Raw genomic sequence first — 23,745 nt, forward strand, 5'->3', positions numbered from 1 at the left:
ACGAGATCGTCCAAATTGGCCTGCATGCGCAGCCGACGGGGGACCAGGGATGAACGAGCGCGGGGACGCGCATCGTTCATCGCTGGAGTCTCCACACTGAAAGATATGAACGAGTTCTCGTTCATTTATGAACGAGATCGTTCATATCTTTCAAAAAATCGGCCAGTGTGTAGGGCCTATTAGACAACCTGTGGCTTATGACAGCTTCAGAACTAGAAGTCCAAGCATGCCTTGATTCCTTGTTTAGAAAGTCTTACATATCTTATAAATAAGCCAATGTATGCTCTGCCTGCTTACGCAGTTATGGAGCTTATGCAGAACTGAACTTACACATGTTTGCAGAAGGTATCTTATGTAAATTTGTACTACTCCAAAGACCCACTTCTTCACCAAACCCAGCCGTCTCTCACCCTAAGCCCTCTGTTCCACGCTCACTGTTTACCCCATCTGTGTCACCCCTGCCTGTCTGCCCCTCCCCTTTACCCCATCTGTGTCACCCCTGTCTGTCTGCCCCTCCCCTTTAGAATGTATGCTCTCACAAGCAGGGTCCTATTCCTTCATGTGCTTTTCCATCTCTTACATATCCTATCTTGTTTTCAGTACTCCCTTTGACAGCAACAAGTCCCTCAGTTTTCTGGCACTCTGATACTTTTTTCAGTGTCAAGTTTATTTACCCTGTACTTGTCCTATATTGTCTTGAACTGTAAGGGTGTGTACACATGGTGAGATCTTTTCTTCCGATTCTGACTATATAGTCAGAATCGGAAGAAAAGATAGTGCAGATCGCAAGGTGACAGTCACCTTGCGATCCCGATTTGATGCCGATGCGCGGCCCCGCGCGGTCAGCATCGGCAGAAAAAATAGACTGTGCAGGCAAGTCAATCTTGACTATCTCTATAGAAGAGATAGTCAAGATTAACACTTAGCCAAAATCGCACAGAACCAGGATCGCAAGCACACTCATTATGTGCTTGCGATACTGGCTAAGTGCCGGCCCCTGTCGCACAATGAGAATCGGTTAAGTCCGAATCTCACCGTGTGTACACACCCTTAGTCACTGTCTTCATGTTTTGCTTGTTTATGTACTCTGGGGGTAATTCAGAGTTGATCGCAGCAGCAAATTTGTTAGCAGTTGGGCAAAACCATGGGGGTGATTTAGACCTGATCGTAGCTGTGCTAAATTTAGCACAGCTACGACCATCCACACTGACATGCAGGGGGTCGCCCAGCACAGGGCTAGTCCGCCCCGCATGTCAGGCCCCGGCCCCAACACCCAAGTACAAAAGCATTGCACAGCGGCGATGCTTTTGTACTTGAAGAGTAACTCCCAGCCAGCGCAGCTCCTGCGTGCTGCCCGGGAGTTACTTGTCGTTGTGATGGTTGCAGCGGCTGCGTGTGATGTCACGCAGCCGCTGTGGCCCACCCTCCCATGTGGTCTGGCCATGCCATGCACGCCCCGTGTGGCCAAATGCCACACGGGGCGTGGCCAATGAAAATGGGGGCGTGATACACATATGGGGGAGGGGCAGATACACGTATGACCCCAATAGTGCCAGATACACGTTGCCCCACAGTGCCAGATATACATTGCCCCACAGTGCCAGATACACATTGACTAACAGTGCCAGATATACATTGCCCCACAGTGCCAGATACACATTGACTAACAGTGCCAGATACACATTGCCCCATAGTGCCAGATACAGAAATGCCCCCAGAGTGCCAGATATACATTGCCTCGCAGTGTCAGATACACGTTGCCCCACAGTGCCAGATATACATTGCCCCACAGTGCCAGATACACATTGCCCCACAGTGCCAGATACACAAATGCTCCCACTGTGTCAGATATACATTGCCCCCCGTGCCAGATACAGAAATGCCCCTACAGTGCCAGATATGCCCCCAGTGCCAGATATCCCCCAGTACCAGGTATACATGCCCCCCCAGTGCCAGATATCCCCCAGTGCCAGGTATACATGCCCCCCTGTGCCAGATATCCCCCAGTGCCAGGTATACATGCCCCCCTGTGCCAGATATCCCCCAGTGCCAGGTATACATGCCCCCCTGTGCCAGATATCCCCCAGTGCCAGGTATATATGCCCCCCAGTGCCAGATATCCCCCAGTGCCAGATAGAAATGCCCCCCCAGTACCAGATATCCCCCAGTGCCAGGTATAACAAGCCCCCCCTCCCCCCCTTCCCTGCTCACCGCTGCCGCTGGCCGCTGCCGTCCTGTGTGAGGGAAGGAGAGCGCAGCCTGTGCCTCTCCTTCCCCTCAGTCTCCGGCGGGTGTCTCACAGTTTAATTCAGCGCCGATCCGTGAGCCAATCAGAGCTCGCACCGCGAGCTCTGATTGGCTCACGGATCGGCGCTGAATTAAACTATGAGACACCCGCTGGAGACTGAGGGGAAGGAGAGGCACAGGCTGCGCTCTCCTTCCCTCACATCAGCGGCGGTGCGAGGAGCGGCGGCCCGTCGGTGTGGGTACGGCGTACCCACGGCTAAATTCTTACGGGTACGCCGTACCCACCCGTACCCGCCCACTTGCACCACTGCTGCTTTATTTTTACACTGCAATTTAGATTTCAGTTTGAACACCCCACCCAAATCTAACTCTCTCTGCATATGTAACATCTGCCCCACCTGCATGCACATGGTTTTGCCCAACTGCTAACAATTTTGCTGCTGTGATCAACTCTGAATTAGGCCCTCTGTAATTGGGCGCAGCGGATCCCATGTGGCACCATTTAAATAAAGGATAATAATAATAGTACTAAGCATGCTCATAAAATGAGCGCACACTAGTACGGGCATTGCAGGGTCATATGCATTTCAATCACATGTATACTTATGACAGAAGAAGCAATGTAATGTTGCGTTCCCACATAGGAAAGGTTCAGTGAAATTAAAACCACTTAACTGACGATTTTTCCCTTCAAAACTGTTAATAACAATGTTTTTTTTTAATTTATTTTATTTAATACAGTTTAAAAAGTATTTTTCTAAATATTTAAACATATTATGTACATCTGCAGAATGGATCTCCTCATCAAAAACGGGGGGACAGGGTGGGACGGCACAGTCGCATGAAATCTGACCATGCCAGTTAAGTGGGTCTATGTAGGACCTGGAGGAAGGAGCTTATTCAACTTTTTAAAGGCAATGCAGTTGCAATTACTTGCTGATGCATATGGAAGAGTGGGCCTGATTCATAGATGGACCCTATGGCAATATCAGCGTGATTGTGCAGAGTTGAGGATGTGTGAAATAATGCAGAGAACCCAGCAATTCTGTCCAGTACAGAGTCACCCACTGAAACCATTGCAAAGGATCAGCAACAGTGAACACATCTGCAGCACATACGCAGATCTTACGATAATCAGCAGCTCCAGTCACTGGCCATGCAGTATGGCAGCCTGAACCGAAATGCAAAGACATATCACATAGTAGGGGGGACATGCCCTGAAACTGGACATGACCACCTGTTTGGCACCACCCACCTGTCAATGTCTTCAAACAATGCCTGACTGCCAATCATGCTGGGTGAGGTAAGCGCTGTGACTAGCATTGCTGTTACTTTTTCACATGCAAAGTTTACCGATAATCGCTCAATTGCAAAAACATCAGCACAGTATCCATCGATAAATTAGGCCCAGTAACATTGCTTCTCTGTATGCTTATTCCAGATGTACAGGTCTAGATCTAGTTTTGATCTATGTATTTCTACTTGTGGTAATCATGATAGTTTCACCCTGGGCTACTTGTGTATTCTTCTGTACAGGTGTAGCATGCTGGGAGTTGTAGTTCAAGGTCAGCTGTATGTAACTATAGTTACCTGTTCCTGCTGTGTGCATAGATCCAATACCTGCACATAAGCAGTGGTGGCAGGAATCACCTCTCCTGTTATTAGTGACAAGCCTGACAACAATGAAGTGAAATATCACACTGCCACAGCATCAATGGGGAAAGTGTATGGGAGGGAGGCGAGCAGAAAATCAAAGAGATTAGTAACTCATCACATTAGTTATGGGTTATCATGGATGAGGGAGGTAATGAAACCGAGACCTAGATCACTGATCAATAAGAGTTTGACTGCATTTCGAGTTCATTTTCTCCTGCAGTGCTATAGACAGTAAGTTTATTATTGATCTCCCCGTTAATCCATAAGGAGTCAGAGCTAAAGTCTACTGGAAGAATCAAGAAAAATAAGATAATAAGCAAGAACTCTTGGTCTTTCATTATGGAGTGCAAAATAAATAGAGCCAGTTCTTGAGAAAGAGCACTAGAGGGTAACCCTTCCTTCCCCTGCAGGGCAGGCGTCCCACCTCCCCGACATCACCGCAGTGTGAGCTGTGTGACTGACTGCATTACAATGGAAGCCTCTGCGAGCACCATGTCTCTGGGCTGTGATCTGAAGCCTCTGCGAGCACCATGTCTCTGGGCTGTGATCTGAGGAGTGCACATAAGCATATTCTCATTATTTCTTAGGCGAAAAATGCAGATAACTGAGATTGTGCAGGTTAGGGCGTTTTAGAAGGAAGAAATATCCTTAATTAGATGGTCTTAGTAACTGTGAAAAGACGAAATATTATTGTTTATTGCTCTATTTATGAATAGGGATATACCTATAGTCATCTACTATGAAGAAAGAAGAGGCCAATGTAAAAAACAAACAAAAATAAAACACAGGGACTTTCATTTCTGAAAATTGAGGATTTTTCATAAAACAATTATTATTTACTATTCAAAATTCAATAGGAATGTGGCAGCCTAATTAATATATATATATATATATATATATATATATATATATATAATCTATCTGTCTTTCTATCTACCTAGGTATATGATAGATAGATAGATAGATAGATAGATAGATAGATAGATAGATAGATAGATAGATAGATAGATAGATAGATAGATAGATAGATAGATAGATAGATGGATGATAGGATATATCAATTGTTATTAAGTAGAGCCCATTTTCACGTTGTATGGAAAGGTATTGCATTAGTAATGACAACGGATTCCCTCTTTTAGTGTTAGTATATTGGCTTCTGTAGATAACACTACAATGTGCGTGATATGGCTTGTGCAACACAATTACAAACTTATAAATAATGTATATAGTGTGTTTATATGTGTGTGTGTGTGTGTGTGTGTGTGTGTGTGTGTGTGTGTGTGTGTGTGTGTAGGTACGCGCGCACACACACACACACACACACACACACACACACTGTGTTTAAAACATTTATAAGCGATCAATAATATATCTAGTGTGCTTGTAAAACAATTATAAAAAAAATGTATATTTATTTCAAAAGCTGTTCCTGCACTTAATATCCCTATCTGACATAATATAACCAGTTCATTTGCCATGGTGTGGAGATTACTGTATGTGCACCCCCGAACGTTTAGCACATGTGAAGAAGACATCACACAGACTGGTCTCGCTGGTCTATAAGGGATTTTACTTGTCAAAAGATAAAAGGCAGCGAGGTTGGGAAAAACAAAGTGATCGATTTATTGATAAGTCGTGTTAGAGATATCTGCCTTTCCTATTCTAGGCAACAATCCCATATTAAATAAGTTCAAGTCGTGATGTATCAGAAGTGTCCTGGGAGTAAGGAAAAGCAAAGGTACAATGTGTATGGGGAAAATTATTTGTATTCCACGTCTAATCAGAGCGCTTAATTACTGTAGGGACTACAAGATTTAGTTAGTGTTCCAGATGACAGCAGTAAATGATATACATCTCAGACAACCTCTGCATTGTGCTGCCTGGAAATTACCCTTTGTTACCGAGTTATTCTGAGAATTTCATGGCAAGCTGTTCATATCTTAGACTAAATCTATTTTATAAGGGACGTTTAAAGCGTCAGGATAATCACATATGCAGTGTCAGTGGGATCTGATCATTGTTTCACCGGTACCAGTTGCCGGTTTAATCCCATAAAACACCAATATTTCTGCCATCACATAATGATATAAACATCAATCATGTTCATTTAAAGGCAAATGAGAACGCGATTTCTAAGGATTAAACAACTACATTACACTATGAAGATACTGGTCACCTGTATTTCTCAGCAGAGCAGCAATGTGGTGATGCCTTTCACTAGGGGTTAAAAGAAATGAAACTGCCTTAAATGGATAGATGGGGGAGTTACTGTAATTTACACCTGCTCGACCGTCTAATGTCTAGATCCAATGAATGCAGAATTTAGCTCCAGCCAGCCATTATACAGTCCCCAGCATCAGCCTCTGATACACTGGAAGCTGTGCCACATTGTGACAAACAACTGCTATTTGTTGCTGTAATGGACTTAAGTGGCTTCATTAGCTAACATTACAGCAACATTGCTGGGGATTTCATTAATTTCTGACAGAGTGGATTTATCATGCTCTTGTGTTCACAGTACCATTGTGGGGGGAAGAGGTAACAAACAACCCCTGTAAAAGTTTTTTTTTTTTTTTTTCTGCTAATGATCACAGCCTGATACTCCCTGCGCTTACTCCCGAAACAGGAGAAGAGTTTTCTAATTCCATAGAAGATTATCACCCGACCTACAGTATGCTATTAGTGGTTATTCAGTAGTGTCCCGTCTCCAGATATATCCTTATAGCATTCACTGGTGTATTATAGTCACCAGGCGTAGATGGTACACGCCGGTATATTTCTGATCATACTATTGTAATACGTTCACCAAAGTATACACACACACACACACACACACACACACACACACACACACACACACACACACACACACACACACACACACACACACACACACACACACACACACACACACTCTCTCTCTCAGTATGGCACTTTTGTACCAATGATATTACACGATATTATACTACCTTGAATATTAATTAGAATTTTTAAATAGGACAGCTGTAAAACATTTTTTGTTCTCTAATAGTAAACAATAAGTTACTATATATAATAAGATATATATATATATATATATATATATATATATATATATATATATATATAAAAATATAAAAATGGACTGCATTTAAGGTCTCCAAAGAAACTGGGACTGTGTAATATAAATATCAAAGGCGAAGCATGTTTACGTTTCGGTGTTCATTATGCCGTCTTCAGGACCATAATAAGTACAAACAATAAACCTACAGCATAGTTTGTGGAAGATACAACATAGGTGTCAGGGAATAATACTGTGCTGACATCACTGGCAACCGCTGGATACAATACAGAGCAATTATCCAATGTGTTATCGGCAGATTCTTTAGTGCTTAATAAATACCACACAACAGGGAACCTATAGGCATCCAGTATGCAGAAATAAGAGAGGACATCTAGAAAGTTGACAATTTAAAAAAGCAGGGACATTCATTTCTGAAAACTGAGTATTTTTCCTAAAAACAAATATTATTATATTACCAGTTGTATTTATAGAGAATATTTAGCCATTCACATCAGTCCCTGCCCCAGTGTAGCTTACAATCTATTTTCCCTACCACTTATACACACACACACATGGGTTAATTTTGTTGGGATCCAATTAACCTACCAGTATATTTTGGATTGTGGGAGGAAACCCACGCAAGTACGGGGAGAATATACAAACTCCACACAGTTAGGGTCATGGAGAGAATCGAACCCATGACCTCAGTGCTATGAAGCAGTAACGCTAACCATTACACCATCTGTACTACCTGTAACTCAATAGGAATATGATATATATATATATATATATATATATATATATATATATATATATATATATATATATATATATATATATATATATATATATATATATAAAATCTGTTTGTCTGTTTATACATAGATGGATAGATAGATATATCTATCTGTTTTATCTAGAGAACACTTTATGCTGCCACTAGTTCTGTGGCTCATGATATATGTTACATGCAGGAACAGAGTAATATACTGTAGGCATATATAGTTAGGAGATAGATAAGTTTTGTCAGATTTGTATTTGGCTCTCCCAGTTATTGTCAGATGCTAATAAGGAGAACGCCACAACGCAATGTATTTCCAATGACTGGTGGATCTTCTCTCACTGTGATCTCCCCCTAATTAGTGTGATTCCCGGCTGAGAAGCACAATAGAAGCCCCCGTCCATGGGATCGGGTCTCTGTAGATGTGAGCGAGATCAGCAGGGTCGTGGATTTAAATAGTTTAGGCGTCCTTTAGAACAGACAATATGGGGGTATGGGTCAAGGTATAGCAACTGACACGGGTCATACTTATATTGCTCGATTTACACCAATCTCATTGCTGGATTCATGGTAAAATCCCTTCTTCCCGCTACTATGGCTCATCCATATAGATGGGGCACAAAATAATAACCAGGGAGTGCAATAACATGTCCTGCCAATAATGTGTGGAGTTATGGTGCAATCTGTCACATTACTAATAACTAATGGTAATCACTGCTCCTGGGTGGTAATCCTGCCTGTGCACCTACTTTACAAGGTTCCATCAAGTAATCATTTTGGTTCTAGCACTCCCTCCTTCTTTCCCTATCTGTACAAGTGGCCCAAAGCAAGGTGAAGAATTTGCTAATAGCAAAGCTGAGTTCAGTCTTCACAGAGTCCCTGAGAATGTGATGCTGGTGTCTATTCACTTGAAACAAAGCGGTGCCCGAATTGGGGTTTATCTGTGGGGAGGGCTGCTAAGGTCAGTACCCCACCTGCTACCATCCTATGATACAAAGAAAGGCACATTAACCCTTTGCCTATAAAAGGGCACAGAACGAATTACTCTTTGCAATCTGCACAAGAAGAAAAAAATCTTTCCTTTAGCTCCTTAAATGCATCAAATGTATCTATAAAAACGCATTATAGGTACTTACATTATTGAAACTAAACAGATTACACTGCACAATAACTGACAATGAAAAGTTCACATGGAACATTTAAACGGATGATAAATCTTCATTCAAATGTAAGATCTTATCTCATACTGAGCAGTTCTAAAAGTACGTTTCATTTGACATTACCCCTTTCAAAGTGTGACAATGTTCTGCTTCCGCTTTCCCTCACTTTTTTTTTTAAACTAACCTTATAACCTGGATTCAATTGTTGGTACTATTATTTATTTATTTATTTATTTATTTATGGTACTAAAGGTATCTCCTTTTTGTTCATCAAAAGTTATTGCAATTGGAAAGTAAGCAAGGAAAAACAGGAGCAGAACATTATTACTTTATTGAAATTGGTCTTGAATGCAGTTCTGATTTACAGTATTGGTGCATGCTAATTGTTTAGCATTAAAACCTATTCGAGGTGGAATAACCAGTACTTTACCCGCTGTGTCTCACGGTTGGTAGATTATTGTACAAAGAACATATATTATTAATAGACCCGTAAGCTCTCTGTAGGTTCTAAACTGAAGTTCTAAATTAATAAACTTCTTGCAGAAATGCAGGGAAATTAATATAAGCTTAAATGATTCATGAAGGATATGTAAGGGTATATTTATGTTGAAAAGAAAATACACATAAGCAGTTAAAAGCCTTATTAAGATCATCTGTATTAAAAATAAATCCGTTTCTGCTCATTAGGGAAGTTACAGTTAATTTAATTTATACACATTAATCCATAGCTGACATTAAACTCGTCTATAAACCAACATTGATATAGATTATTTCAGCTCTTTAGATGGCAAAGGTGACTGGAGTGTGGGGGGAGGAATCAATTTCACAGAATTTGCAGCTGCACAGGTTACCTGCAATGTAAACGAAGCGGAAGGAGGATTGATGAGGTGTTGTTGGTAAAGATCCTTCAGCTAAATTGTGGTTTTGTACTGCGCCACAGCCCATGGCAGTGCTTCAGGTGATCAGTAATATGAATGGTATATAATAATACTGAGAGGACACAGTAGATATCGATTAGCTACATACAGTAGATATTTTGTCCTGTCTGTAGCCTAAAATGCTTTAGTAACTGCAAAACTCTGTATGAAGGAAAATATTGTCTGCTCCACACAAGCGTTGTTTTGTGCTCATATATCTTTAGTCTGAAAATATGGAAACGACTAGTAACATTATTATACAAGATGAATTGTATCTTTGATATAGTGATTTCTAAAAGAGTGGGCAGTAGGGATGGTGTAATGGTTACTGCCTCACAGCACTGAGGTCATGGGTTCGATTCAAACCATGGCCCCATCTCTGTGAAGTTTGTATATTCTCCCAGTACTTGCGTGGGTTTCCTCCGGGTACTCCGGTTTCCTCCCACAATCTAAAAATCTACAGTTAGGTCCCAACAAAAAAAATTAACCCTAGTGTGTGCATGTGTTAGAGCAGGGGTTCTCAAACTCGATCCTCAGGACCCCACACAGTGCATGTTTTGCAGGTAACCCAGCAAAAGCACATGTGTGCTAATTACTCACAGACACATTTTAAAAGGTCCACAGGTGGAGCTAATTATTTCACTTGTGATTCTGTGAGGAGACCTGTAAAACATGCACTGTGTGGGGTCCTGAGTACCGAGTTTGAGAACCTGTGTGTTAGAGAATGCAGACTTTAAGCTTCACTGGGGCAGGCACTGATGTCAATGGCTAAATATTCTTGTTAAAAGCGTTGCGGAATATGAGTGTGCTATATAAATAACTGGTTATAACTAATACTTCATAAATGACATTGTTATTTTTAACTGGTACTGTAGCAGAAAAAGTAGTAGTAGTAAAAAATAAATAATAATAATAAAATAGTGTAACTGTGCTGGCAATATAAAATAAAAAAGTCACATTACATTATGGTGCCAATGTTTGAATAAGGCCGCATACATCCTTTTTGTTCCTCCCTGCTTCCCATCTGATATGTTATACTGCTGATTACTGTGCTGTACAGAGGGATCTGCCACCTGCATCACTCCATAGTATCTATGAGCACCATGATTCCCAGTTGGCCAGCAGGTCAGTGTTTTGCCAGTGGCTTACAGATAATGGAATTTCTGGCAATCATTATTTGGGCATCTGGCAGGTCACATGGCATGTAGTAGTGCTATTTGTGCCCATGTGGACATACACACATGTTAATAGTGGGCAACATCTTACACATGCAATTATATCTACTTTGACTTGGCAGATTGCTCTCATAACCTATTAAGTATTTTGTGTATTTGTTTGACTAAATCAGGCATTCCCAACCACGGTCCTCAAGGCATACCAACAGTGCAGGTTTTAGTGATATCCAGGCTTCAGCACAGATTGTTAAATCAAAATAACTGAGGTACTAATTAAGTCACCTGTGTTCAAGCCTGGATATCACTAAAACCAGGACTGTTAGTGTGTCTTGAGGACCGTGGTTGGGAAACACTGGACTAGATCCTTGCTTTGGAAAATTGAGTTAGGAACAGTATTTGTTGATGAAATGAAGAAGGAAGGAAAGAATAACATCAACAGAAATAGGTTGGTAAAATAGGATAATAAAAGTTGGTAGGGTATGATGCCCCACTCCTGCTGTGCACTGCAAAGTACACACCTTCAGGACAGCAATAGTGATTGTGATTAGATGCTGCTGAATGCAAGTCAGAGAGACAGGCAACGCAAAGGGGGGAATCCAATTATTTCCACCTGTGGCCGCCACTAGAAGCACCCAACAGAGCAATTCAATTGTTGCTATATTCAGGCATACTGAGTCGCAGGTAGACTCATTTCAGCTCGCAAACCCTTCCCATTTGGGCACCCAACACAGCAAATTTTGCAATCACACCCATTAGTTCATTCGGGCTTAGCTGATTTATGCAGTCAAACCTGACAATGGGGGTAATTCACAGTTGATCGCAGATGTGTTAAATTTAGCCCAGCACAGTGCTAGTCTGCCCAGCATATAAGGCCCTACCCCCCCTTCCCCCGCACAGGTACATAAGCATCACACAGTGGCAATGCTTTTGTACCTGACGAGTAGCTCCCTGCCAGCGCAGCTCCTGTGCGCTGGCAGGGAGCTACTGGCTGCGTCCTGGGTCACAGCAGCTGCGCGTGATGCCACGCAGCAGCCGCCCACCCCCTCAACGGTCCGGACACACGTCCATTGTCCGGACCGTGCCCCGCCAATGGCGTTCCAATACCATTGGCACGCCCCCTCCCACAACTGCCTCTGCCTGTCATTCAGGCAGAGGCGATCACAGCCAGTGAGATGATGATAGCATCTCACTGGGCTCCCGGGGTGCACACGTGCACAGTGCGGCCGCTGCGCGTATGCACTCCACACAGTCATTTAGACTGCAATCGCTGCTGCTGCAGTGATCCAGTCTGAAATACCCCCAATAATGGGTGCAATCTGTGTGATAACCAGCATCAATTGAATATCGCCCCTGTGATTTACCATCACTTTAGACTGCAGATCGGGCAGTGGTAACAATTATATTCTCTCCATAGAGAGAGTGACTTCTGCACCACCTGTCACAATTGTGTTTTATGGGCCTTTTTCAAGGTTGATTGCAAAACAAAATTTTTCTCTAATGGGCAAAATCATGTGCACTGCAGGGGGGGCAGATATAACATGTGCAGAAAGAGTTAGGTTTGGGTGGGGTGTGTTCAAACTGAAATCTAAATTGCAGTGTAAAAATAAAGCAGCCAGTATTTACCCTGCAATGAAATAATATAACTCACACAAATCTAACTCTCTCTGCACATGTTATATCTGCCTCCCCTGCAGTGTACATGGTTTTGCCCATTAGAGGAAAATGTTGTTTTGCAATCAACCTTGAATTAGGCCCTATATGTGCCAGAGCAGCAGGATTTCTTCAGTCTCTCCCCCATACCTGGCTGAACTGAGTTATAGATTCCTAGTACACTCGTTAGAAGAGTTACGCAGATATCCCCTGTTGTGTATAGCTAATTGATTGCAGTTGCAAAAGCAAATCTGGAAGCGCTGCTAACACACCACAGCATAGAAAGAGTTATTAAGACTTCTGCAGCACTTGGAGTATTGTGAAAACAGTGCTCAGTTTTCCAGAGACCTATATAGTTTATGGGCCCTACACACTGGCCAATTACACTGGAAGACATGAATGACTTGTTCATTAAAAGATGGTATATCGGTGGTCATTCCGAATTGTTCGCTAGCTGTTTTCGTTCGCAGTGCAGCGATTAGGCAAAAAAGCGGCACTTCTGCGCAAGCGTATGCTGCGCAATGCGTACTTTCACAACAACCGATGCTTTTTCACACAAGGTCTAGCAAAGCTTTTCAGTCGCACTGCTGGCCGCATGGTGATTGACAGGAAAGGGGCGTTTCTGGGAGGTAACTGACCGTTTTCAGGGAGTGTGCTTCAAAAGGCAGGCGTGTCAGATACAAATGCAGGCGTGCCTGGGAAAACGCAGGCGTGGCTGGCCGAACGCAGGGCGTGTTCGTGATGTCAAAACAGGAACTAAATAGTCTGAAGTGATCGCAAGCTAGGAGTAGATCTGAAGCTGCTCAAAAATGTTTTGGTGCCGTTCTGCGATCCTTTCGTTCGCACTTCTGCTAAACTAAGCTAAGCTACACTCCCAAAGGGCGGCGGCTTAACGTTTGCACGGCTGCTAAAAGCAGCTAGTGAGCGAACAACTCGGAATGAGGGCTCTCATTCATATCTTTCAGTGTGCATGCACCAACGATGGACGATGGGTGGCCCCGCGGTCGTTCATCGTTGGTGCCGACACATTTATGCCTGCAAGCCAATATGGACAATATCATCCATATTAGCATGCAGGGCTATGGTGACAGGGGAAGTGAAGAAACTTCACTCCCCCCGTCACCCTCCTTCCCCTTCTGCCGGGTCGTCCGCCGGAGGTAGCGATCTGAAATGCATGTGAAGAGACCCGTTTGGGCGACCAAATGGGTCACTTCTTGATTGCACCCATTTCTTTAGTCGGGTTTAGGCACTTGACGTGCCTAAACCAGACTGGAATGAGCACGATCAGCGCGATAACGGGCCACATTTGCATATCGCCCCCACTATATCCTGTCACTTTAGACGGGAGATAGCGGGTGCGATATCATTTGAATCCAGCCCTGAGTTGGGAAAACCGGATAAGGAGCTATAGGGATTACAACTGAGCTCTCCAGAATGAACTATTTAATGGACGTAAACTAGTATATAGGGCCCCCATTAGTAGCACAATTCATATGTGATCATTTCTAATTGCCTTTATTAGTTTGAGAAGATTGTTAAACTGTTGATAGTATATTCTGTAATATCCTTGTCATAATGTGTATTCCATGCAGCAAGTGTTATTGTTATTTGTATTAGCCACTTCCAAACATTAGGGTTTGGCTGCTGTTAGGGTTAGGCTGCTGTTAGGGGTAGGCGCTACCGGGGAGGGTTAGGGTTAGGCTGCAGGGGAAGGGTTAGGTTTAGGCTAAACAAAGGGAGGGGGAGGTTAGGGCCGGGGTGAAGGTAAGTATACTTACCTTCCCATGTCAAGATTCTAACTATCAGAATGCCATGGTCTGTATTCTGACCGGTAGCATCCCGATCACCGGCAAATTATACCCAATCCATTGCATATTGGGGGTAATTCTGAGTTGATCGCAGCAGGAACTTTTGTAGCAGTTGGGCAAAACCATGTGCACTGCAGGGGAGGCAGATATAACACGTGCAGAGAGAGTTAATTTGGGTGGGGTGTATTCAAACTTAAATCTAAATTGCAGTGTGAAAATAAAGCAGCCAGTATTTACCCTGCACAGAAACAAAATAACCCACCCAAATCTAACTCTCTCTGCACATGTTATAACTGCCCCCCCCCCCCCCCCCTGTAGTGCACATGGTTTTGCCCAATTGCTAACAAACTTGCTGCTGCGATCAACTCAGAATTACCCCCATTGGATAGGGCAGGCATTCCCAACCACGGTCCTCAAGGCACACTAACAGTGCAGGTTTTAGTGATATCCAGGCTTCAGCACAGATGGTTAAATCAAAATAACTGAGTTACTAATTAAGTCACCTGTGCTGATGCCTGGATATCACTAAAACCTGCACTGTTAGTGTGCCTTGAGGACCGTGGTTGGGAATGCCTGGGTTAGGGGATCTCTAGCAGCTAATGTCCAATTAATCCAAATTGATGATCTTATCTCTGAACTCTTCGAGTCTTCTATGACTCCTTTGCCAATTGTGCTATTCAGTGTCACACATAACTAGAAATATATCTCATGTATATTTGGTAGAACCAAAGAGGGAGTTATGTATGCCATATGGTAATTTCAATGTAACCTTAGAAATCGAAGAGTTATTCTCTTGTAGATACTTTGCAGAAGTACAGAATGAGATCTAGACTTCTTACTACTACTGCATAGGACAGGAGGCACTGTGTATTAGCACAGATGTAAAAAACTGATGAAATACTTATCTCATTTTTGCAAGTATGGTATTTTTCTATAACAGAGAAGAAACATAATCACTTAGCTATTGGTGTAATATTTCTTCCTTTACAACTATCCTTTTCTTTTCTTCAAACCAGCCTTATAAATGGTGCATTTTATAAGATTTGTGATAGATGTGGAATGAAATACGATTACATTCTTCTCTACAGTTTATGCTGGGAGGAAAAAAACACATATTAGAGTAATTCAGTCTGTGTAGCACAGCCCTATCAACTGCAGGCAAATGATGCTATTGTGCCTCACAACATAATTTATATTGACTGAAGATGGCCGTACTGTCTACTGGGAATTGTGAGATATAGCAAATCATAATACAGTACACTGTACTCCTGGTCTGCTAACTGCTCAGATGGGTGTTACACTATGATAACCATTTCACACAGATCTTAAGGGCCCTACTCACTGGCCGACCCGCCGCCGAGCTGCCCGACGGCGGATACGGCCGACGAGCGACCCGGCGGCGGGGGGGCAGTGACTGGGGGAGTGAAGTTTCTTCACTCCCCCCGTCACGCGGCTGCATTGAAGTGCAGGCAAATATGGACGAGATCGTCCATATTGGCCTGCATGCACAGCCGACGGGAGACCAGCGATGAACGAGCGCGGGGCCGCGCATCGTTCATCGCAGGAGTCTCCACACTGAAAGATATGAACGAGTTCTCGTTCATTTATGAACGAGATCGTTCATATCTTTCAAAAAATCGGCCAGTGTGTAGGGCCCTTAACCTGTGCACCCCATATGACTAAGGAAGTATTACATTATAGTGCCAATCAGAGCCATAACTAGACATTTTAACACTGTGTGCAAGAAAGAGCATCTGCGCCCCCCCCCCATATCATATACAAAACAGGGCCATTGCACACCATAGGTGCGCACCAAAAATATAGGGGCGTAGCTTCATGAGGAAGGGGCATGGCCACAAAATAATACCAATTCATATTACGTTATACAGAAGTCTCCATTATTCAATTTATGCCGCACAATAGCGCCACCTACACACAGTACACCAGGTACAGCCCCTTTTACACATTATGCCAGGTAGAGCCCCTGTCACACATTATGCCATGTAGAGCCCCATTTTACGCATTACTCCATGTAGAGTCCCCTTTTACACAGTACAGCAGGTAGAGTCCTCTTTTACACAGTACGGCAAACAGAGTCTGCTTTTACACAGTAAAACATAAAGCAGTGAAAAGAGTGGAGAAGTGAACCAGTGGAAAAGTTGCCCATGGCAACCAATAAGCTGCTCTGTATCATTTTATAGTATGCAAATGATAACTGTTACTTCAATGCTGATTGGTTGCCATGGGCAACTTCTCCACTGGTTCACGTCTCCACTCTATTCTTGAATGGACCCCCAAGTCCCCTTTTACACAGTATGGCAGGCAGAGCCACCTCTTACACAGTACGGCAGGCAAGGCCCCCTTTTACACAGTAAGGCAGGCATAGCCCCATTTTACACAGTACGGCAGGCAGAGACCCCTTTTACACAATATGGCAGGCAGGGCCCCCTTTTACACAGTACGGCAGACAGGGCCCCCTTTTACACAGTACGGCAGACAGGGCCCCCTTTTACACAGTACGGCAGGCAGAGCCCCCTTTTACACAGTACGGCAGGCAGAGCCCCCTATTACACAGTATGACAGGCAGGGCCCCCTTTTACATAGTACGGCAGATAGGGCCCCCTTTTACACAGTACGGCAGGCAGAGCCCCCTTTTACACAGTACGGCAGGCAGAGCCCCCTTTTACACAGTACGACAGGCAGGGCCCCCTTTTACATAGTACGGCAGACAGGGCCCCCTTTTACACATTACGGCAGACAGGGCCCCCTTTTACACAGTACGGCAGACAGGGCCCCCTTTTACACAGTACTGCAGGCAGAGCCCTCTTTTACACAGTACGGCAGGCAGAGCCCCCTTTTACACAGTACGGCAGGCAGAGCCCCCTTTTACACAGTATGGCAGGCAGAGCCCACTTCTGGAGTAACAGTGCAGCTGCAGGTAGCAATGCCCGATCCCACCCCATCCCCACTGCCGGAGCTTATAGTGCAGCCCTGACACCCCCACCCCTTTCATGGAGGTTATACTGAGCTGTGGGCAGACATGCCTGACACCCAAGCACCCACCAACAGGTGCTTACAGTACAGCCTGACCACTGATCACCCACTCACCACTGATCACCCCCTCCCCCTGACTGGTGGTTAAACTGAGCCGCGGACAATACTGCCCAATCCCTCTACCCCCGCTGCCACCGCCGGAGTATACAGTGAGCCGCACGGGCTGCAATGCCCGATCCCCCTCCCCCCTGGCCGCCGGAGTTACATTAGGCGCCGACAAATCCCTTCCCTTCAGGACAGTGAGCCTGCGGCTCACTGTATCCTGAAGGGAAGGAAGTTGTCCGGCTGCATTTGCTCACTGTAACACTGGCAGCGAGGGAGGGATCAGGCATTATAGTCCGTGAGTCATTGTATACTCCGGCAGCAGCAGCGGGGGTGAGGTGATCGGGCAGTATGAGCCACTGTATACTCCGGCTGCGGCAACGGGGGTGAGGCGATCAGGCAGAACAAGTCACTGTATACTCCGGCGGCGGCCGCGGGGGCGGGGTGATGGGGCAGTTTTGTCTGCGTCTCAGTTTAACCTCCCATCAGGTGAGGGTGGTGTCTGCTGTCTCGGCTGCACTATAAGCTCTGGCAGTGGGGATGGGGTGGGATCGGGTATTGCTGCCCGCAGCTTCACTGTAACACCCGAACTACAGGTGGTGCCGGTGGTACTGCGCCCACAGTGCATTTGCGCTGTTTAATGCCCCGCCGGCACACACCTAGTTACGGCTCTGGTGCCAATGTTTGAATAAGGCCGCATACATCCTTTTTGTTCCTCCCTGCTTCCCGTCTGATATGTAATACTGCTGATTACTGTACTGTACAGAAGGATCTGCCACCTGCATCACTCCATAGTATCTTTGAGCCCCATGATTCCCAGTTGGCCAGCAGGTCAGTGTTTTGCCAGTGGCTGACAAATAATGGAATTTCTGGCAATCATTATTTGGGCATCTTGCAGGTCACATGGCATGTAGTAGTGCTATTTGTGCCCATGTGGACATACACACATGTTAATAGTGGGCAACATCTTAAACATGCAATTATATCTACTTTGACTTGGCAGCTTGCTCTCATAACCTATTAATGCCCTTATTTATCAATGAGTGATAAATTTCACTGTGAGTGAGAAACTGCACCAGCCAATCAGCTCCTGACTTCCATGTCACAGGCTGGGTTTGAAAAATGACAGGAACGGATTGGCTGGTGCAATTTACCACTCACAGTGAAATTTATCACTCATTGATAAATAAGGACATAAGTATTTTGTGTATTTGTTTGACTAGATCCCTGCTTTGGAAAACTGAGTTAGGAACAGTATCTGTTGATGGCATGAAGAAGGAAGGAAAGAGTAATCAACAGAAATAGGTTGGTGAAACAGGATAATACAACTTGGTGATGGTGTGATGCTCCACTCCTGCTGTGTTAGTATGGACCCCACCCCTCCCCACCCTGTTAGAAGTGGGAGCATGTGGGAGTGCTGTTACATATTTGAATAAGACTGAACTTCATTGCTGACTAAGGGAACAGCAGCTGCAAAGCTGGAACGTAGTGACCGAGAGCTCCCAATCGCGTGCTGGCTACTGAGAGTTACATGCAGCTCTTGCAGGGAACAGAGGCCCAAATGCATTAAGCCTTAAAAAGAGATAAAGTAGAGCACTTAAAGAGTGATAGCGTACCAACCAATCAACTCCTAACTGTAATGTTTCAAACACATCCGATAACATGGCAGTTAGGAAGCTGATTGGCTGGTACTTTATCACTCTCTAAGAGGGGATACGGTTGTTAGGTCCGCACAGCTTAGGTCGACAGTCAGTAGGTCGACCACTGAAGGTTGACATGCATTAGGTCGACATGTACTAGGTCGACAGGCCAAAATGTCGACATGAGTGTTTTTTTTTTATAATTTTTTTGAATTTTTTTCATACTTAATGATCCACATGGACTACGATTGGAATGGCAACCTTGCCCAAAGCATGCAAGGGGACACGGCGCACTAATTGGGGTTCCCCATCACTTTACAAAGAAAATGACGCCAAAAACATTAAAAAAAACCATGTCGACCTTTTGACCGGTCGACCTAGTACATGTCGACCTAATGACCATGTAGACCTATTGTCCCTGTCAACCTAATGCATGTCAACCTTCCATGGTCGACCAAATGACTGTCGACCTATGTTGTGTCTATCCAACGACCCATACCCCTTTAAGAGCTCCATTTTATCCAAACGTATTAAGCCTAAAAAAATGATAGTGAGCATGTGCTGCAAGAGAGCCATTAGGTGAGAGCAGTTGAGCGCGGCCATCTTGGGAGTCGGACAGGGGCTGCAGTGGCCAGTGTGTGAAGGTAGTGCTGCACAGTTTACAGAGAGCCAACTTCTATTCCCATACCCTCCAACTGTACCTTTTTAATTGGTACAGTACCTTTTTTTATGGTCTGTACCGATATTTGGCTCTCCAAACTTCCAGTGAAAGTATATAAAAAGGGGCGTAGTCACTCATTTTACCCGTGGCCACGCCCCCTTTTCTAATTTGTACCAATTTTTATGTGTAAAATGTTGGAGGGTATGTATTCCCGGTGACCAGAGATGACCAGTGCAGCAGCCAATCAGGAGTACCAGCATCTTGTGGGGAACCCACAGCTTCCTGCGGCTCTGGCTGGCAGGCATCTAATGGAGCGGAACAGTGACAGGCTGTACTTACTGTGTGGCTGTGAAAGAGGTGATGTAGTCTACACTCCCATTTCAAGGACAGACCCAGAGGCAGCCATGCTTTGAGTGTCAGCCGGTGGGAGGAGCAGAGGAGGTGATTACAGGACATAAGTAAGTAGCCTTAAACTCACACAGTTAGTGAGGAGAAGGAGAGACATTGCCATAGTTGCAGAGACATTGGTCATAATTCAGATCTGTTCGCTCGCTAGTGTTTTTCGCTGCTCAGCGATCAGTGCACTACTGCGCATGCGTATGCAGTGCAATGTGCAGGCACATCATATGGGTACAAAGCGGATCGTCACTGTGTGGTGGATTTAACAAAGAATCCATTCGCAAAGCTAATCTCAAGAAGATTGACAGGAAGAAGGCGTTTGTGGGTGGCAACTGACTGTTTTCAGGCAGTGTCCGGAAAAATGCAGGCATGTCCAAGCGTTTGCAGGGCGGGTGTTTGACATCAATTCTGGCCTCGAACAGGCTGAAGTGATCGCATCGGCTGAGTAAGTTCAGACCTACTCAGAAACTGCACAAACTGTTTTTGTACCGCTCGGCTGCACATGCGATCGCATACTTGCACAGCTAAAATACACTCCCCTATAGGCGGTGACTATCTGATCGCAGCTCTGCAAAAAATAGCTAGCGAGCGAACGGATCTAAATTAGGCCCATTGTGAACATTGCACTGCAAATGACACTCCTTCAAGACAGTAATAGTGATTGTGATTAGATGCTTCTGAATGCAAGTCAGAGAAACAGGCAACACATAGGGGATTCATTCTACATGCGGCCACCACTAGAAAGCATCCAACAGAGCAATTCAATTGTTGCTCCGTTCAGGCATGCTGAGCCGCGGGGAGACACATTTTGGCTCAGAGACCCCCTTCCTCCACCTGTGCTGGTGAGCTGAAATGTACTAAAAGTGACCCATTTGGGCACCCAAAAAGCACCTTTTGCGATCGCACCCATTAGTTCATTCAGGTTTAGCTAATTTACGCAGCTAAAATAGACACTAATGGGTCTGACCTGTGTGATAACCAGCATCAATTGGATATCGCCCCTGTGATCTACCATCACTTTAGACTGGAGATTGGGTGGTGGTAACAATTATATTCTCCTCATAGAGAGAGTGACTTCTGCACCACCTGTCACAAATTACCTGGGCCCAGGTCTGATGGAGGGGCCCAGTGAGGGTCCAGTAGGGGCCCAGGCTCCCTCCCTCTTACCTGGCAGCAGCAGCTGCAGATCTTCTCCTCAGTCCAGCACAAGCTGCGGAGTATTGGGCTGCAGTGTGACCATGGAGGTACTTACAATACTATTTTTTTCAGTATTTTTTTCTAAGTGTACATGACCACACCTCCTATGATTAGGCCACGCCACTTGAAAAGTACCTGGGCCCAGCCCGGCTCTCGACTGCCCTGAATAGTGTATTATATGTGCCAGTGCAGCAGGATTTCTCCAGTCTCTACCCCATACCTGACTGAACCGAGGGGGTAATTCAGGGACTGCACACAATAGAAACACTAGTCACATAATCAGATTGTAACAGGGATTGAGCCATTGTACTTCACACTCCTCATTAAATTAGTCTATTGCATAGGCCCTCCCAATGGGGATAATTCCAAGTTGATCGCAGCAGGAATTTTGTTAGCAGTTGGGCAAAACCATGTGCACTGCAGGGGAGGCAGATATAACATGTGCAGAAAGAGTTAGATATGGGTGGGTTATTTTATTTCTGTGCAGGGTAAATACTGGCTGCTTTATTTTTACACTGCAAATTAGATTGCAGATTGAACACACCCCACCCAAATCTAACTCTCTCTGCACATGTTATATCTGCCTCCCCTGCAGTGCACATGGTTTTGCCCAATTCCTAACAAAATTCCTACTGCGATCAACTTGGAATTACCCCGAGTTAAAGCAAATCTCTGGAAACGCTGCTAACACACCACAGCATAGAAAGAGTTATTAAGACTTCTGCAGCAATTGGAGTATTGTGAAAACAGCGCTCAGTTTCCCAGAGACCTATATAGTTTACACTGAGTATTTACTGCACAGATAAATAGGAGGAAATAGCTGCTAGAAGTAGATACTTTTGTTGCAAAAGTTACCTGGAGAAAGTTACAAAGTAACAACTGACTGTGAGCTGAACAGTGTCATCTTCTAGTACAAAGGAATGGAATCTTTCCCCTTTGGACTATAACCAGCCTACTCCTGCCAAATGTACATATTTAGCATCAGACTCTGAGTTGGGAAAACCGGATAAGGAGCTATAGGGATTACAACGGAGTACTCCAGAATGAACTATTTAATGGACGTAAACTAGTTTATAGGGCCCCCATTAGTAGCACAATTCATATGTGATCATTTCTAATTGCCTTTGGGCCTAATTCAGACCTGATCTCTGGACAGCGATTTTTGCAGCCCTGCGATCAGATAATTGTCGCCTACTGGGGGAGTGTATTTAAGCTGTGCAAGTGTGCGAACATGTGTGTAGCAGGGGTGTGGTATGGTATGCCGGCGGTCGGGCTCCCGGCGACCAGCATACCCGTGCCGGGAGCCCGACCGCCGACTTACCGACAGTGTGGCAGCGCAAATGATCCCCTTGCGGGCTCGCTGCGCTCGCCACACTATTTTATTCTCCCTCCAGGGGGGGGGGGGTGGACCCCCACGAGGGAGAATAAGTGTCGCTATGCCGGCTGTCGGGATTCCGGCGCCGGTATACTGTGCGCCGGGATCCCGACAGCCGGCATACTGAAGACCACCTGTGTAGCAGAGCTGTACAAACTGATTTTGTGAAGTCTCAGCGCAGCCCAGGACTTACTTACATGCTGTGATCACTTCAGCCTATCTGGGACCATGAATTGACATCAGACACCCTCCCTTCCAATGCTTGGACACGCCTGCGTTTTTCCAGACACTGCCTGAAAACGGTCAGTTGCCACCCACAAATGCCCTCTTCCTGTCAGTCAACTTGCGATCGCCCGTGTGATTGCTTTTTTTGCACCATTACGTCGCTATGCGCATTGCGGTGTATACGCAGGCTGTGAGAAAATGCAGCCTAGAGATCAGGTCTGAATTTCCCCCTTTATTAGTTTGCTAAAATTGTTAAACTGTTGACAGTATATTCTGTAATATCCTTGTCATAATGTGTATTCCATGCACCAAGTGTTATTGTTATTTGTATTAAATCACTTCCAAACATTAGGGTTAGGCTGCAGTTAGTGTTACGCTGTGGTTAGGATTAGGCTGCTGTTAGTGTTTGGCTGCAGTTAGGGTTAGGCTGCAGTTAGTGTTAGGCTGCAGTTAGGGTTAGGCTGCAGTTAGGGTTAGGCTGCAGTTAGGGTTAGGCTGCAGTTAGGGTTAGGCTGCAGTTAGTGTTAGGCTGCTGTTAGTGTTAGACTGCTGTTAGGGTTAGGCTGTGGTTAGGATTAGGGTTAGCATACTCACCTGTGTTGGGATTCTTACCATCGGAATGCCGCTGTCAGTACTCTGACTGCCGGCATCCTGTCGGGGTCCTGTACAAAGGGCCTAATTCAGACCTGATCGCTGTTGTGCAAATTCGCAAGGC

The sequence above is a fragment of the Pseudophryne corroboree genome, chromosome 6, assembly GCF_028390025.1.
Source record: "Pseudophryne corroboree isolate aPseCor3 chromosome 6, aPseCor3.hap2, whole genome shotgun sequence".
NCBI classification, from domain to species: Eukaryota; Metazoa; Chordata; class Amphibia; order Anura; family Myobatrachidae; genus Pseudophryne; species Pseudophryne corroboree.